Source organism: Danio rerio, chromosome 23, assembly GCF_049306965.1.
Source record: "Danio rerio strain Tuebingen ecotype United States chromosome 23, GRCz12tu, whole genome shotgun sequence".
NCBI classification, from domain to species: domain Eukaryota; kingdom Metazoa; phylum Chordata; class Actinopteri; order Cypriniformes; family Danionidae; genus Danio; species Danio rerio.
The window spans coordinates 19477936-19494415 of record NC_133198.1 but is presented as its reverse complement, the minus strand read 5'-3'; the positions used below and the strand labels follow the sequence as shown (position 1 = coordinate 19494415).

At 34.1% G+C, this 16480-nt stretch overlaps 1 protein-coding gene across 1 annotated transcript in view; it reads right to left on the bottom strand.

The window, feature by feature from the left end:
• Positions 1-3769: 3769 nt before the first annotated feature.
• ntsr1 (neurotensin receptor 1 (high affinity)) overlaps positions 3770-16480 on the bottom strand; it is a 161027-nt gene continuing 148316 nt past the window's right edge. The window contains exon 6 of the mRNA XM_073938764.1: positions 3770-4641. The gene's annotated coding sequence lies outside the window, so the exon portion shown is untranslated. The remainder of the gene's footprint in view (positions 4642-16480) is intronic.

Below are 16480 nucleotides of genomic sequence, written 5' to 3'. Positions count from 1 at the left end.
TCATTCTCATGATCACTAAAACCCATCTTATCCTTACTTTCATCTGCAGGAAGAGCCAGTTCTGTTCTTTTCTTCTTTCGCTTACCACAGAACATTGTGGTGCTCGCTAATACACTGTTCTCTGTATTCATATCTATTCAAAAGCATTGAAGCATTAAAACTAGATTTTATCATTATGCAAATACTATTAACACATGACAAATCAGCATTATATTATTAGCATTCATGTTGTAATTGTTACAACTTAAAAGTTCATAGCTGACCTTGCTAGCTAGCTAACCCATTGCAATATTGCAGGTTCCACTGATGCACAGTGTTGCCATTTGACAACACATATATTTGATCGATTTACAAGAAGCTAATTTTATAAAAATAAATTTGAGTTGTGAATACGTCATCACAACTTACTGGAGATGATGTTTCAGATTTATTTATAGATCTGACATAATTCAATCCTTTGTTTTTATTGATGTTTACATTTCGTCACCTTAGAATTATAAGGTTCTGTCTGCGTTCTAAATGATTTTGAGATATTGAGCTTCAAAGTTTTTGCATTCCATATAGCAAACAATGTGTGTAACAGTTCTTTTTCACACATTAACTTGACAGAGACCCTAAGGGTTCTCTAAATGTAAATTATTAAAGTTCTCTTACATTTGCAAATTGGATAAAAAAAAAAAAAAAACACGGTAAATGCAGATAGAACCTTTTCAATCTAAAAAGTCATTTTCCGCTTAGAATTACAAGGTTCTATCTGGCAGATCATTATTGAAGCATTACTTTTCAAGAAATACAATCAAAAAATATATAAGTTTGTGTTGTAACAATATGTTGATGCTAGAGAAAGTACATTTTATTTGGTTTCTATAAAATTTATTTTATGTTTTAGGATGAATATTTTTTCGTTCAAATTGAGCTTATAAGTCTGGGCTAAATAAAAAATTTTTTCCCAGTGCAGATGTTAAATTTATCTAACTAATATGTTAATATTTATGACATTTTATGCTTTATATGAATTATTGAATTGCATTTATTTAATTATGTGCCCTATGAATTAAATTAAGTATTTGCCCTTCAAGGCTTAATATTAAATTTAAAGACTTTAAAAGAAACAGGCGATGACCAAATGAGTTTAATAAACACTGAAAAGTGTTTCAGTGACTATATGTAAACAAATAAATATATTTTTAATGTTCATCTCTTTTTCAACAATATAAAATGTAACATTTCATCTCAATGTCGGCGACGCGGTGGCACAGTGGGTAGCACGATCGCCTGCAGCAAGAAAAACGCTGGTTCGAGCCCAGCTGGGTCAGTTGACATTTCTGTGTGGAGTTTGCGTGTACTCTCCGTTTTGCTGTGGGTTTCCTCCGGGTGCTCCGGTTTCCCCCACAAGTCCAAAGACATGCGGTACAGGTGAATTGGGTAAGCTGAAATTGGCCATAGTGTATGTGTGTGATTGAGAGTGTATGGGTGTTTTCCAGTGATGGGTTGCAGCTGGAAGGGCATCTGCTGCATAGAATATATGCTGGATAAGTTGGTGGTTCATTCCGCTGTGGTGACCCCAGATTAATAAAGAGACTAAGCTGAAAAGAAAATGAATGAATCTCAATGTCAAGAAATGCTTCTAAATCATAACCTTTTCACACGCCTCAATTTTGTGTGGTGCGGCATTATTTAGCCGACTCTGATTTTGTGTGATTTTTGTCTTCCTGGTGTTTCCCGCTGTCAATGGAGCAGTCCGGCGAAATGACAAAGAAAACTGATCCTGATTGGTCCTCGTACGTGCATTAAAAATGCTGATTGGCTCACGGAAAGAACCTTATAGAGCCAAGCTAGAGTTCGACTTTGTAGATACACCTTTTTTTGTTTTTTTGAATAAAAACAACTTATAAAAACACATTACATAATGTAAATAAGTATTCATTTAATAAGAATTTGTCAATACCTTAATTTTGACAAAAATGTCAGATAGAACCTTATAATTCTAAGGTGACAATTTGCATTTAGCAACTACTCACAATAAACACCAGTCTGTCAGAAATCGCACAACAGAAAAACACAGCAACTCATCATTGGCTACTCTAAGGTCTTCTCTTTCCAATAAAAAAAATAATGTTGGTCTTAAAGAAACAGTAGCAGGGAAATGAACATAAGTATCATGTTGCCATATGGTTACACTGTGCAGTAGAGGGTTAATTTTATTATGCAACATTAGCATGGGCAAGTTTTAGTGCTAATAAATGCAGTCAGAACATTGATCACTGCACATTCTACTAATAATGTAACAATGAAAGATATTTTAGTACAAAAGTAATGCATACGTCATGGCATGACATTTATTAGCAACATAACCCATCACACAAACACAGCTTCAGATCATTTACACATCACGCTTACACACTATTTAGGCACTCACTCTTTGTGAAGTTGTTTTACTATTGTTGTGTTACTGAGGATGTCTTGGTTTCATTGTTCCTGTGTTTTTGCCCTGCTGTGTTTTTAATTTCTTGTTGTTTGATTGTTTTTCTGCCTGCCTCGACCTCTGACTGGACTTGGGATTACTCTTTGTGGATTACCCTTGCCATTGTTGTTTGCTCCTGTTTTGTCGGCTTGCCTGTGTGGCCATTCTTTAGTAAAGCTGCATTTGGAACTTTCACCCCTTTGTACGCTCTCATACATTGCAGCTAGAAAACAAAATTGCTCTATAGAGAATGAGAATCTATGGCAAGTTGCATTCTGCCATGTTTTCAGACATAATCAGGACTGCACAATGTAAACCGATGCAAATCATCACAGAAAAAGCTGATAAAGCTCAGAATTAATAATTGGTATCATCTTTAAAAAAAAAATCTTATAATACAAAAGAACACTCAGAATAAAATGGACATGTGTATATATATTTTTATAAAAGCTCTTTTTATGTGTCTGGGAAGCTGAAAATAGACATTTCATAAAATTATTTCGCCAGCACTAGAAGCTGAGCAGATGCAGAGGAAGCGGATATAGCTTATTCATAAGTGACAGAGTATAGATGAGCTTCCTCAAGAAACAATTTCCATTTTCGATTTTTTTTTCTTTATTTGTGTGGGCTTACAGTTTATTGAAAGTCAATATTTATATGATACAAGTAACCTACAGATATCAATGGAATCCAAGTTACCGTATCCCAAATCGTAGTATGTTGAAACGAGTTTTCCTAACATTCCACGATGGTTTACTATTTTTGGTAAAAATTCTAAGTGTAGAACCGACCATACTCTAACTGCTGATATTGCCCACATCACAATGCGTGTTGGATTGAATTTGATTAGAACTACAAATGCGGGTGAAAAGTGTAAATAAACTACAAACATGGCAGACGCACGAGACCAACTGTCAAGTTGTAGCCAAACATGTTTCAATCTGGTTTTCCGTGTTATAATTCATCTGCAACAACAATATAAAGACATGTTTAGACATTAATGTCTGAATGCATAATTATGACCTGAGAAGATTTCTCTGCAAGAAATACTTGTGAATGGCAGATTATTCTGCTGCCGCTTCTCCAATAAGGTAGAAAATTAAATATGAAAGAAATGTGGATGATTGATAGGGTTCATAACTAAGCAACACAACGATCTGTTAACGAGGAAGTAGTATGCCCTAAAGCTTGCATACTTTTTTAGAACCATTATTCATTTGTGCACATCGTACACTAGATGTGAAGTGTTTCCACCACTTTTAGAATTCTAAACATTTTATTACAATTTTTATTTTGTTTTTTTCTATGAGGGTACACACACTGGTGCCACCATTCAGCGTCTGTTCGTGTTGCTTAGCAACATATAGAAAACAATGTAAAGATGGGCACCACTTCAGATTAATCTAATACAGTAAACAAACATCTCATATTGTGGCAGGGAAACAATCTCAGTGTTGACATTGAATCAACCTTATTGTGAGTTGTGTTTTTTGTTTTAGCTTGTTGTTGCATGCATTTATGATTACAAATTCCTTGTAAATTAATGTTCTAAACTGCAAATACTTGACAACACAAATTTACTGGAAATCAAATGTCTGTTCATCGTGTTGCTGATTAAATTAACATGATTAGAAAAAGGTTTTTAAGAATCATTATTCTCATGCTTTGTTTTTAACATAATAGGTCTAAATAATTGAATCAATAAACTACCTTATTAGAATTACCAGTCATATTTATAGTTTGTGAGTCTTTTTAAATAAAAGCTTTGTCTAATGAATATATGTAAAGGATTGCGATCAGGTATAATTTTTTTCTGAGATTGTTGTCCTCCACTTTCTCAGATGGTGACCCTGGTCTGGTCCAGCGTGGTCCATCAGCCAGATGGTGTGTCCATTCGCTGTTTTCATGCTGTTTGAATTTATCAGCATGTTATATAAAAAAAGGTCTACAGATAAAGAGGTGAACAATTGTCCATCACGTCATCACAGTGTATGTAGTAGAGCATTTCCACCCACAGAGTTCACAGTTTTGTATTTATTTATTTTTTATAAATCTGAATTAAATTAACAGTGTTTTTCAAAGTCATGTGGATTCGGTGCTGTGTTGACAACTGCTTACAGATTTAATGAAGAGTTGTCTGGTGGGATGTCGATGAAAAGGGTATATTTGCTGTTGAGCTGTGTGGAGAGGAAAACAAATGAATTCTGGATTAGTAAATATTACTTGGAAGTGCCAGTGTGAGCATGGCTTGGTGAGATGTGTGTCCGCTATATTTCTTCACTATGCAATAGAAAGATACTTCATTTTCATGTACCACTCGAAACTAGACATTTGGGTGACACATTAGCATTGTGATAGCATTGAAGGAAAGGCTAAAATTAATAAATTACACACTACGAATCAATGATTTGTCACATATAAATGAAATGAAATTGCTTGAACCCATACAGAAATCTGATCATATGTTCATATGAACATATATTTAAATGATATTTTTAAACATTTGTACATATTAGTAATCCCAGTGGTTGAAAAAACCCCCCCCAAAAAAACATGCAAACATATTTGCAGTATTTTTGAATATGTTTCGCACATAACATATATGTTACGTTATACATACATACATACATACATACATACATACATATATATATATATATATATATATATATATATATATATATATATATATACATATATATATATATATATATATATATATATATATATATATATATATATATATATATATATATATATATATGTGAAATCTAAACATGAACTTGTGTCAAATATATAGTTTGCATATACAGTATTGTCATACGTATATCAGACTTAGAAAAACATGTGTTTTTGTATTTTATGACATCTGTGTTTTTTTAACGCCAAGAAGTGATAAAAAATTAAGTGGTAAAAAATTAAAACTACCTTGTCATTTCTGTGATCAGTTTTTACCAAATTTTTTGTGACTGATAATCTGAAGGTAAGTAAATTACCCTTTAAATGAAACTTCTTTAAATTATAAGATTGATTGTATTGATTAAAATCTATCCATGTCACATGACCATATCAGTTTGCATATTATAATGTTAAAATGATTAGTTGAAAATAATAAATTTTCTCACAACGCAAACAATTTATGGAAACGAGCTGCATTTTCTTACAACACATGCAAACAATGAAACACAACGGAAATGTTTCAAGGGGCCCCTAAAACATGACGGTCAAAATTATTAGACCCTTTAAGTTTTTTTTTTTCTGATAGTCTACAAAACAAACAATCATTATACAATAACTTTCTGACTTCAACTATATATATATATATATATATATATATATATATATATATATATATATATATATATATATATATATATATATATTAGCGATGTCAAAATTTGTGCTTTAACGCATGCGATTAATTTTAAATAACGCGTTTTAAAAAAATTCACGCAATTAACGCAGTTGCAGGTTTTTTTTACTTCCTGTTGTGGTGGACGTGTGTTTAACATGCAAGAAATGTGGATCAGACATATGAAGCCCTTTTTGAAGGCAAGTTTCAGTATAAAACAATTAGTTCCATCACAGGTTATCCAGAGTTTCATGCAATTTCGGGTGTTTCATTTTTAACTTTCGACTTCTGTTGTAAGTTGATACCGCATGGTGAACAGAAAGAAAATCCTCCGCATTTCGTGACTCTGTGTTCCTTTAAGGTAATAAAATCACTGCTTAGTCTACATGGTAGAGGTATAATCTTAATCATATTAAAATCGGAGTATTGGTGTCTTATGTGAATGTACTCAGAAAGTCCCTGGTGAAGTCGCGAGCTGTCAAAGACAGGGCATTACTCTGCCTTTCAGCATGAGCCCTCCAAGTTTATTGTGTTTCCTTTATTAAACGCAACAAAAGCGTTTGCCACGTGTTGTTGTGTCAGAATCCTTGTGAAATACAGTAATACTTTAGGACGCTTAGTTTAAGCAAATTTTATGAATGTGATCATGCGTGTTGAATCTGAGGGGAGTCGCTTCAGTATGGAAGGCCGTTGGGGCCAAAACGTCTGCAGCGCGTTGTGTGTGTGTCTGTGTGTGTGTGTCTGTGTCAGGCCTGTTGAGGGGTGTCAGGGGTGGAGTGAGCGACGTATCTGAGTAGGGGCGTATGCAATGTGCGGTGGAGAGGGGTGTGCAATGTATTTAACGACCGGTTTGCAAGAAATGATCATTCATTTGCGGGCATTTGGGAGTCTCTGTGCACTTGCGGGATACTCCTAGTCTTAGCAACTGGATGAATGTAAAGGAGGATTAAGCAAAATTGTTTCTACTCTATAACTAATGTTCTCAACTCACAGCAATAAAACTTTACAATGAGTGCAACAGTTTGTATTCTATAGTTTATTATTATAATTTTTCATTTTCCATATCTGCAATTCCTGTATTTTGGCATTTTTTTGCAGTCCACTTAGAATCCAACATGGAAATCAATGTTTTCTTTATTGGCATTGATTGTTTTGAAATTTAAATGTCATTAACATGCCTGTGTTTTATGGCTGTCAAGCCAGGATCTTGATGGTTTATTGTGGGTATGTTTACATGAAGAAATCTGTGTTACAAGTTAAACAAAAATTCTATTAAACAATTATATTTTGAATTTTAATTCCAATAAACAATTATATTTTGAATTTAAGTATTTTTTGTCTTGCGTTTACATTAATTTTACATTTGAATAGCCAAAATTACAAGTTTCAGTATTTTAAATGCGATTAATCGCAATAAATTTTTTTAAAAAGTTGCGATTATTAGTTAATTTTTTTAATTGATTGACAGCACTAATATATATATATATATATATATATATATATATATATATATATATATATATATATATATATATATATATATATATATATATATATATATACACACACACACACACACACACACATACTTTATAAAATGATTATTTGGTACTGTAAGCAAGGTTTAACTAGACAAATGCAACAAAAAATAACTTCTGTTTAAATTATTACATTAAGGTTGAGTGAAATGTCTCTTCATTTTTACACACTTCTGCATGACACTGCATTGCTATAATTATTATTTTTCTGTGAGAAAAGATGAAAAAATCATGCAACATCTGCAGTGTGGCCAATTTAGCATCTTTGTTGCTTTGTGTTTAGAGAATTACAAACTTTTTTTATAGACTTTTAAATAAACTTTCCAATGATATATCTAATGACAGCCTCTGGCAACAATGCTTACTTGCATACTTTGAACACCCACATCCATTTGATTCTGATATGTACAAACCTATTAAAATGAACTGTCACGCAGGTGCATTAAAGCTACAATTAGCATCAAGACAGTTTATTAAAATAGAACAAAGCTTTCACTCAGACCAGCACTGACAGTTTGTACAAATGCACTCCAATGAGTTTTGTTCATATAATTATGCAAAAGTAAGCTATTTGTTGTGTTTAGTATAAGCTATTAGTTTCACCTGCTAAACATTTCTCATGAAAACATCTTTTGTTCTTATAACAATAAGCCTAATAAGACAAATAAAAATCCCATGCAGATCATTTACAAGAATTGGAGCATGAGTAATAAATGCAACTGTAAGAATCCATTAAGCTGCATTTCTCCTCCTAAACAGAAGGAGGTGCTCCTGTCTTCTCAAACAACAGTATCCTATTTCTATGCTTCCTCCGGAACAGTGGATGGCGCCACTTTCCACCATCTGCTGTGTGCCACCACTCAAGCTTGATTAGCAACACCTGTGTTTTGCCCTATCTGCTTGTTAAGTGTGACGTCACGCGGAGCGGCTTCCGGGTCCAAGCGCTCTATTCAACTGAATGGGGAGATTCATGAAATGGTAATAATAAACAATTACAAAGCAATTTAATACTTTCGAAAGTCACGATCGCAATATATATGTCCGTGCCTAATATCCAATGGCCAGAAAGGGATTCATTGTTTTATAAATTGTTAAAATGTTGGTATTTGTTATGCAGCAAGCCCAGAGATTGTTGTGTATACTATGACTATGTAAAATTATCTTTAATGTGTGATATGAATAAAAGGTTATCATAAAAGAATGATTTCTCCACTCAAATGAATGGCGGCTTGGACCCGGAAACAGTATTACATATGTCACAAACACGTCACCACTTAACAAGCGGATAAAAGTGTGTTTGTTACAAGCTAGTGTGTTCAGTCTTGAGCCATTACTGCCTGGTGTTCTCCTGATCCTCTTGAAAGGCTAAGTTACACTTTATTGTTGTGTTTTTTACTTGTGTCTAATTTGTTTTGTATGTTTACTAGAACCTCAGCATAGTCATTTCTGTTAGACTTTGTATTGCATTTTTCAAGTAAAGATCATTTGTTTAGTTTTTTTCTGAAACTACAACCTCAAGTTTCCTGATTAATCTTCTGCTCTTGGGTTCATCTGTTGAGGGGTTAGCTCAGCTGGGAAAAGCCCCATCTTTGAGTCCAAGACACCCAGTTTCAATTCTCACCTAACCCAAACATTACAGCAACTTTTTGATTAACCCTAACATCCATTTATTCATTCAGTTTAATCTGTTCAAGAACTTGAGAAACAGCATAGCTTTTCCATTACATCTCTCTCTATATATATTTTTATTTTATTCAAGAAATGTTTGGTTGTAGCTGGAAAATAAAAAGTGCAAAACCTATGAAACTGTTTCTTGAACAAGTTCTGAAAGCACAGCTCCTAAGCAGATTTGAGTAGAATAATTGGTAACTGCTGCTAGACATGGTTAGTCCAGAAAATAGAACTGATCTCTGATCATCATCAATAACAATCGAGAAGAGAACAATCCCACAAACTCAGCATCTTACAACTACTTTCACAGTAAAAAGTTTCATGAGTTTTTTTGCTCTCTCTATATTATATCTACTATATATTATATCTACTATATTTTTCAGCAAGAGAACATTTTGAGGATACTGGATAACTTTGAATAAAATTATTTATTTAAAGTTATCATACTTTCATGCACAAACTGAATGGCTGTGCCTCGTTTTTCAAAACAAATGTCATGGCAAGCAATGTAAAAATGCTGGCCAGCTTTAACAAATGTTTTTTTCTTTTCTTCGTGTGGCAGATGCTTTATTCTGGAATACAGATTGTAGCAGATTCTGCCAAACACTCAGGATGTCTACTTGATTAGATGCAATAAAGACTAGTTCGGTCCTTCAGAATCCCCATTCACTCACTTTTCACACTTCAACCATCTGGCAAATGATATCAGAGCATCCAATCAGAAACCAGCAGATTGTGAGACTGCTTCTAGAGGCAGCAATGCCCAGCTACAGCCAACCATCACTGATTAATGCTACAATGCATTTAGAGGCCTATTCTGCTTTCCTCTCATTGATTTTCATTTTTAAGTAGAAGGCTTTAAGTGGAAATCCCATTCTTATAATAATTTCATGATTTAAAAAAAGTTACCATCATTGCTACATACTGTATTATCTACAGAAGACATCTTTACATCTTGTTAATTTACTCTAATTTTTAAATTTCGTCATTATATATTTGATCTCACATCTTTTAAAAACAAGACTCTTGTTCATCCTCGGAACACAAATGCAACCTGAGAGATTTCTGTTGCTTCAATAAGTCTGTTCTCCTAAAACACAGATGTTTTAAAATGTTAGTAAAAAGATAAAACAAATAAATCCATATGAAATGGTTTCATCCAAGTTTGCTAAAGGAATATGATCACTTTTAACAGATTTAGTTTAGGCTTTTATGTAAATTGTGTAAACCTACAAAGTTTAATTAGCACTCAGACAAATCTATTGGCTCTGAAATAAATAACACATGATTAACACCAAGTATTGATATACACAGAATTAAGTATACTTCATGTTTAACCACCATAGAGAAACACAATAAGGTGGTCTGGGGTAAGAATGTTCTCTGCCATTGATCCTCTAAAATTTATTTTCTGAAATAGTCAAAACAGATTTAAAATGTCTATTATCGTTTTAAATAAAACATATATAGACCTCCTAATAAAATGTTTTATAATTAATTTATCCTTGATCAAGACCCTGTGAATCTAACAGTGCTATCATCAGTGTTTTCAGACTATCCTCATTGTTCTTCTCCATGAAGAATATTTTAATTCAGTATGACATCAAAATGTATTTTGTGAAATCAAAATGTAAAATGTTTATTTTCTAGCATTGTTGTTCTTTAGGTGAACAAATAATCAAGTTAATCCACTGAAAAAAAAAGTTTAAATAAGCCAAAGTCTGACCATCCGTTTCAATGTTTGGAGTGGCAGTCCTTCTCTGTTGATGTCAGTTTGATATTCCTTAACACACCACCTCTTATTATTAGTTTGCTATGAGGGAATGATGTGCAAAATAAAGCCCCGCCCCCTACTCAATATTTCTTTTCAGTTAGAAGTACAGGCGTTTCATTGCACTGTGGTGATCCCTGATGAATAAAGGGACTAAGTTGAAGGAAAATGAACGAAGGAATGAGTTAGAAGTACATCAACATCATGAAATAAGTCTTAGCAAATTTCTGTTCACACTGACTATAATACAATGTTATTTGCACTGCTAGAATTGTAAAAGAAAATACACAATCCAGCTGATCTAGCTGAGCTTTGTCAGCAATAACTGCAATCACTTAAAGTTGTTAAAGAGTGCATGTACTAAGGTGAAAACCAGCGTTTGCATGTAGAGCATTTAACCTGATTGTAGTACATAGCAGCGCTCATATTATCTCAAAATGAGTTTCTAGATGCTGAGTTTTCAAGTGGCCCTCTCAAAGCAAACTACTGCACAATCCTATAATCCCCCATGTTTTCAATCTGTACTTGTTTATACTGTATTTGATCACATCTGATAATCACAATTTTCAAAAGGTCACCACACCACAGTTTGTTGCATATTTACAAAGGAGTGACATATATTGTGAAGGTAATTATATGCAGGTCAATAAGAGAGATACAGAAAAATGAAACCGATTATAGTAATGGATCTTCTGCAGATATTAGACACTGCAGACATGATCTAGAATGATATGCTGTGTTTGTCCTTGAAGCGTTTTGCTCTATGACTTGCCTGTCAGGTTTTTTATTTAGCTTCGAATTATGATTTCAGTTCTCTTGTAGTTTCAAAACCCAGGTGCTCAATGTAGTTTCCAGGTTTGTTGTCACAAACAGTTTAGTTTTGTGGACAGATATTTGGACTATATCACTAACATGGAGCTAACAGTTTTAACGAGATGGACTGACTAGTGATTTCGATTACACGTTTTTTATGTAAAACTGATTATACACAATTTGTTTTCTGTAGAGTGCTATAGAACTACAAATGACTTGACTAGTGAACAAGTGCAAAAAAACAAAACAAAAAAAAACAACAAAACGAATTATAGCAACACGTTACTTTGTTGCATTTTTAAAGATGAGCAAGATTTAAATAAACAAAATAATTAGGTAAAAATATAAAAACATTGTGACTGCATTATGATGAGAAAATATTTTTAAGTCACCAATTAAAAAGTACATTTCTATCAGATATTGGCAATGGTAACAGGTCACTATAAGAAGTTTTTAATTAATAGAATAGTACTTGCAAGTGATTGTCAGTGTTGATATCAAACAAGGCAGTTGTGATAGTAATGGTAGATGGAAAATAAATGATCAGTGATAATATAAAGCAAAAGAACACTTCCCTCAAATTGCTTTGTTATTGCTTTTTATTATCTCAACTAAATGAAGTTTATTTATGAACTAATTTCAAGAGGATCATGTGCTTATGACTGATCACGGCTGGTTCCGCATTAGCCAATTCATGATTCACCAGTCAGACGATTACTAAGTCTCCATAAATAACCAAAGTTTCACACCACAGTCATCTTTGTTCTGAAGAGTCCCCCCTTCCCCCCTACTCCTCCTCCTTTTCTAGACAGGTAGCACAGCGGCTCAGTGGTTAGCACTGTTGCCTTACAGCAAGAACGTCACTGGTTCTATTCTTTACCAAGCCAGTCAACGTTTCTGTGTAAACTTTAAATATTCTCCCCCTGCTCGTATGTCTTTTCCTCGAGCCCCACCATCCAAAAATATGCGACTTACGTTAATTGACTAATCCAAATTGGCACTATAGACGTGCTCCTAGTAAGTAGCAATCCCTAATTGCTCCTAAGCTACAAACAGAAATGGTGTTCTTGAGATCTACCTGAGCTCCAACTCCCATCTCGCCCTGCAAATAGGAGGGAGCCCTGGGCTTGAGGATCTCATGAGCTTAGGGCTCTCTTCTGGGACGGCAAATCAAACATGCTCTATAATCAATCATCAGCTAAGTGTGAACTCTTGTAATGAATGTACTTTATTTAACATTTGTTCTCCATAAAATTGATAAACATGATAATTAATCACATTTTGAGACCTAAAGTTAATTTTAATTTGTAGCTACATACAACATTCATTTTCTTGTCGGCTTAGTCCCTTTATTAATCCAGGGTCGCCACAGCAGAATGAACCACCAACTTATCCAGCATGTTTTTACACAGCGGGTGCCCTTCCAGCCACAACCCATCTCTGCGTAATATTTACACTACGGACAATTTAGCCTACCCAATTCACCTGTACCACATGTCTTTGGACTGTGGAGGAAACCCACACAAACGTAGGGAGAACATGCAAACTCCACACACATATGCCAACTGAGGCGAGGTTAGAACCAATTTGCAAGCTTCTTGCTGTGAGGTGACAGCACTACCTACTGTGACACTGCGTCGCCATTATACAACATATAAAATCTATATGTTTTAAAATTTAATAATAAATTAATAAATGAAACAAATAAAGGCAACCACCAAAGCTTTACCAAATGTTTTCACTATATGAAATTTGTGTCCCATTTGTTACTTATTTTTTAACCTTGAAGTGTAACTTTTCAAAATTGCAAGACATTCATCAGAGTGTTAGATCACTGTAAAAAATGCAGGGTTCCACACATTTCATTTATGTTGTCCCAACACAAATTGTTTGAGTTAACTTAACACCTTAACAAATTTATGTGGATTGAAAAAGTTATCTCAATGAAATCTCAAGAATTGTGTTGTTTTAGCTTATTTTAAATAAGTAGTTTGAACAATCAAAAACAAATATTTTTTTAAGTGATGAAAATTAATCCACAAAACCCCTATATGTGCTAGATATGTACTTCAACTGTCAAAAGACATTTTTGTAAATATTGCACTTTGTAAGTTATAGAAACAGCTATATATATATATATATATATATATATATATATATATATATATATATATATATATATATATATATATATATATATATATATATATATATATATATATATATATATATGTAGTTTTTTTTTCTTCAAAAAGACTAAATGACAGTGAACCCAATCATACTACAAACACACATAAATCATGCTTGTTTTATGCTTGTGGTCTGATGGAGCAATATTTTAATATTAAAGTGGCCAGCTTCTATGTCAATATAACTCAAGCAGTGTGGTATCTCTTTTGTTGGAGAGAAGATGAAAAATAAAGTGAAGTGTGACTCAAATGTTCACATATCCAGAGGTAATGAACAGAATGTCTCAAAAACATGGATTGTGTTGCTATGTAGGTGCACTGAGCAGAATGGCTTAAAAGAAATACATGGGGAGGGGTATCAATTTTACACACACAATCAAAGAATAATTCTGGAAAGAAACTTTATATGGGAATTTTTGAAGAACGTTAGTGGTCTCCTATCATGAAAAGCACATGTACATTGCACAATGAAGCCATGATCAGTATGTATCTGTAATATATGTTGCATTGCAATGACAAAATTAACCACTTCTAAAGGGTTGTATACCTGCAGTGGAGCAGATGCTCTGTCAATCCTGCTTGTAAGGCAATAAGAGAGAGACTATGAGAGACTATGTGCGGTTAAATCTTAAGAAATTGAACAAAAAGACCTCAAAATAAACAAAAGGGGTACTTCCCCTGCATAATTCAAATAGTATGCTGTCACAATTATATATATATATATATATATATATATATATATATATATATATATATATATATATATATATATATATATATATATATATATATATATATATATAATTCTTTTATTATTTTTGCAGCAGCAGCACCACTAAAAGCAGACCACTAAAGACCACTAAAAATGTGTTTCTGATGGACTTATTAGACATTCTGTTTATCAGCACTGACATATGCATTTGTATAACTATTAACATATAGGTAATTGATATTCATTTAGATTGATGATCCGATGATGATAGGTTACAAATAGGGTGTATTCAGGTCAATTGGGACACTTTTTTGCCCTTGAGATGACCAAGAAAGTGTTGACCCAATAGACCTGAATTTACTAATTTTAGGGTTTAAAGACATTCTGAAATATAATTTCAGAAATGAAACTATCCCTCCCCCCTTCATTACTTGTAATATCATCTGACTTTTTTTTTTGCAAGGCCCTTCAAATGCTATTCATGCCCAACTATTTGATGGCGGGACATCTTGATCTAATGGAAAGTTTTGTGGAATGCTACGGTTTGAGCGCCTGTTCCTGACAAGCGTTTAGGGATGATATGTAGTCGCATAGCCCAGGAAAGCCTCACGACAGCTCTACTGACAGGTACTTTACTGTGCTATTCATGTAATTTAAGGCTTACAGTGTCACTATTTGAGATTCCTGTCCCGGTTGGCATTTCTGTGATGAGTCTGCATGTTCTCCCCATGTTGGGGTGGGTTTTCTTTCAGTGCTCTGGTTTCCCCCACAATCCAGAGACATGGGGTAGGTGAACTGAAAAACTAAATTGGCCGTAGTGTATGAGTGTGTGTGAATATGAGAGTGTATGGGTGTGTCCCAGCATTGGGTCACAGACAGAAATGGTGTTCTTGAGATCTACCTGAGCTCCAACTCCCATCTCGCCCTGCAAATAGGAGGGAGCCCTGGGCTTGAGGATCTCATGAGCTTAGGGCTCTCTTCTGGGACGGCAAATCAAACATGCTCTATAATCAATCATCAGCTAAGTGTGAACTCTTGAAATGAATGTACTTTATTTAACATTTGTTCTCCATAAAATTGATAAACATGATAATTAATCACATTTTGAGACCTAAAGTTAATTTTAATTTGTAGCTACATACAACATTCATTTTCTTGTCGGCTTAGTCCCTTTATTAATCCAGGGTCGCCACAGCAGAATGAACCACCAACTTATCCAGCATGTTTTTACACAGCGGGTGCCCTTCCAGCCACAACCCATCTCTGCGTAATATTTACACTACGGACAATTTAGCCAATTTAGTGTATGAGTGTGTGTGAATATGAGAGTGTATGGGTGTGTCCCAGCATTGGGTCGTGGCTGGAAGGGCATCCACTGCATAAAATACATGCTGGAATAGTTGGTGGTCAGTCGGTCAGTCAGTCGACAACGGCCTCTGGTGGGTTTACGTGAGAACCACAGGCACGGATGGGACTCAAGATAAAAAATTGATATCTGAAAAGCATACACAGCAGCTTCTAGTGGACTCCTGAAAACACAAACTGTAAAAAAAAAAGAAAAAAAAAGAAAAAAACAACAACAACAAAAAAACAAAACGTAGCTCCTGCAACGTGTTTTGCTCTCTCTAGAAATGTATATAGGGGTTCATAATCAGGATGACCCTGGGTTGGTTCTCTTACTTATGACTCATCGGGAAGCCTGCTCTCTCCTTAATTCTCACCTCCTCATGGTGAAATTAGAAAACAGAGAATTAGATCATTCTCCAGGTCATAGGACATAGGATATTGAAAAGCACCCTGAGAAGTGTAGTTGCAGTTGTAAAAGAGCTCAGTGCTTAACTGAAGGATCAGTTAATCAACAGAATCCCATATTCAAATCGGAAAATGTTTATTTTAGGGTGCTTTCACACCCACACTTTTGTCCCGGAACCTGTCTTGTTTGCCCAGTTAGCGCGGTTCGTTTGGCATAT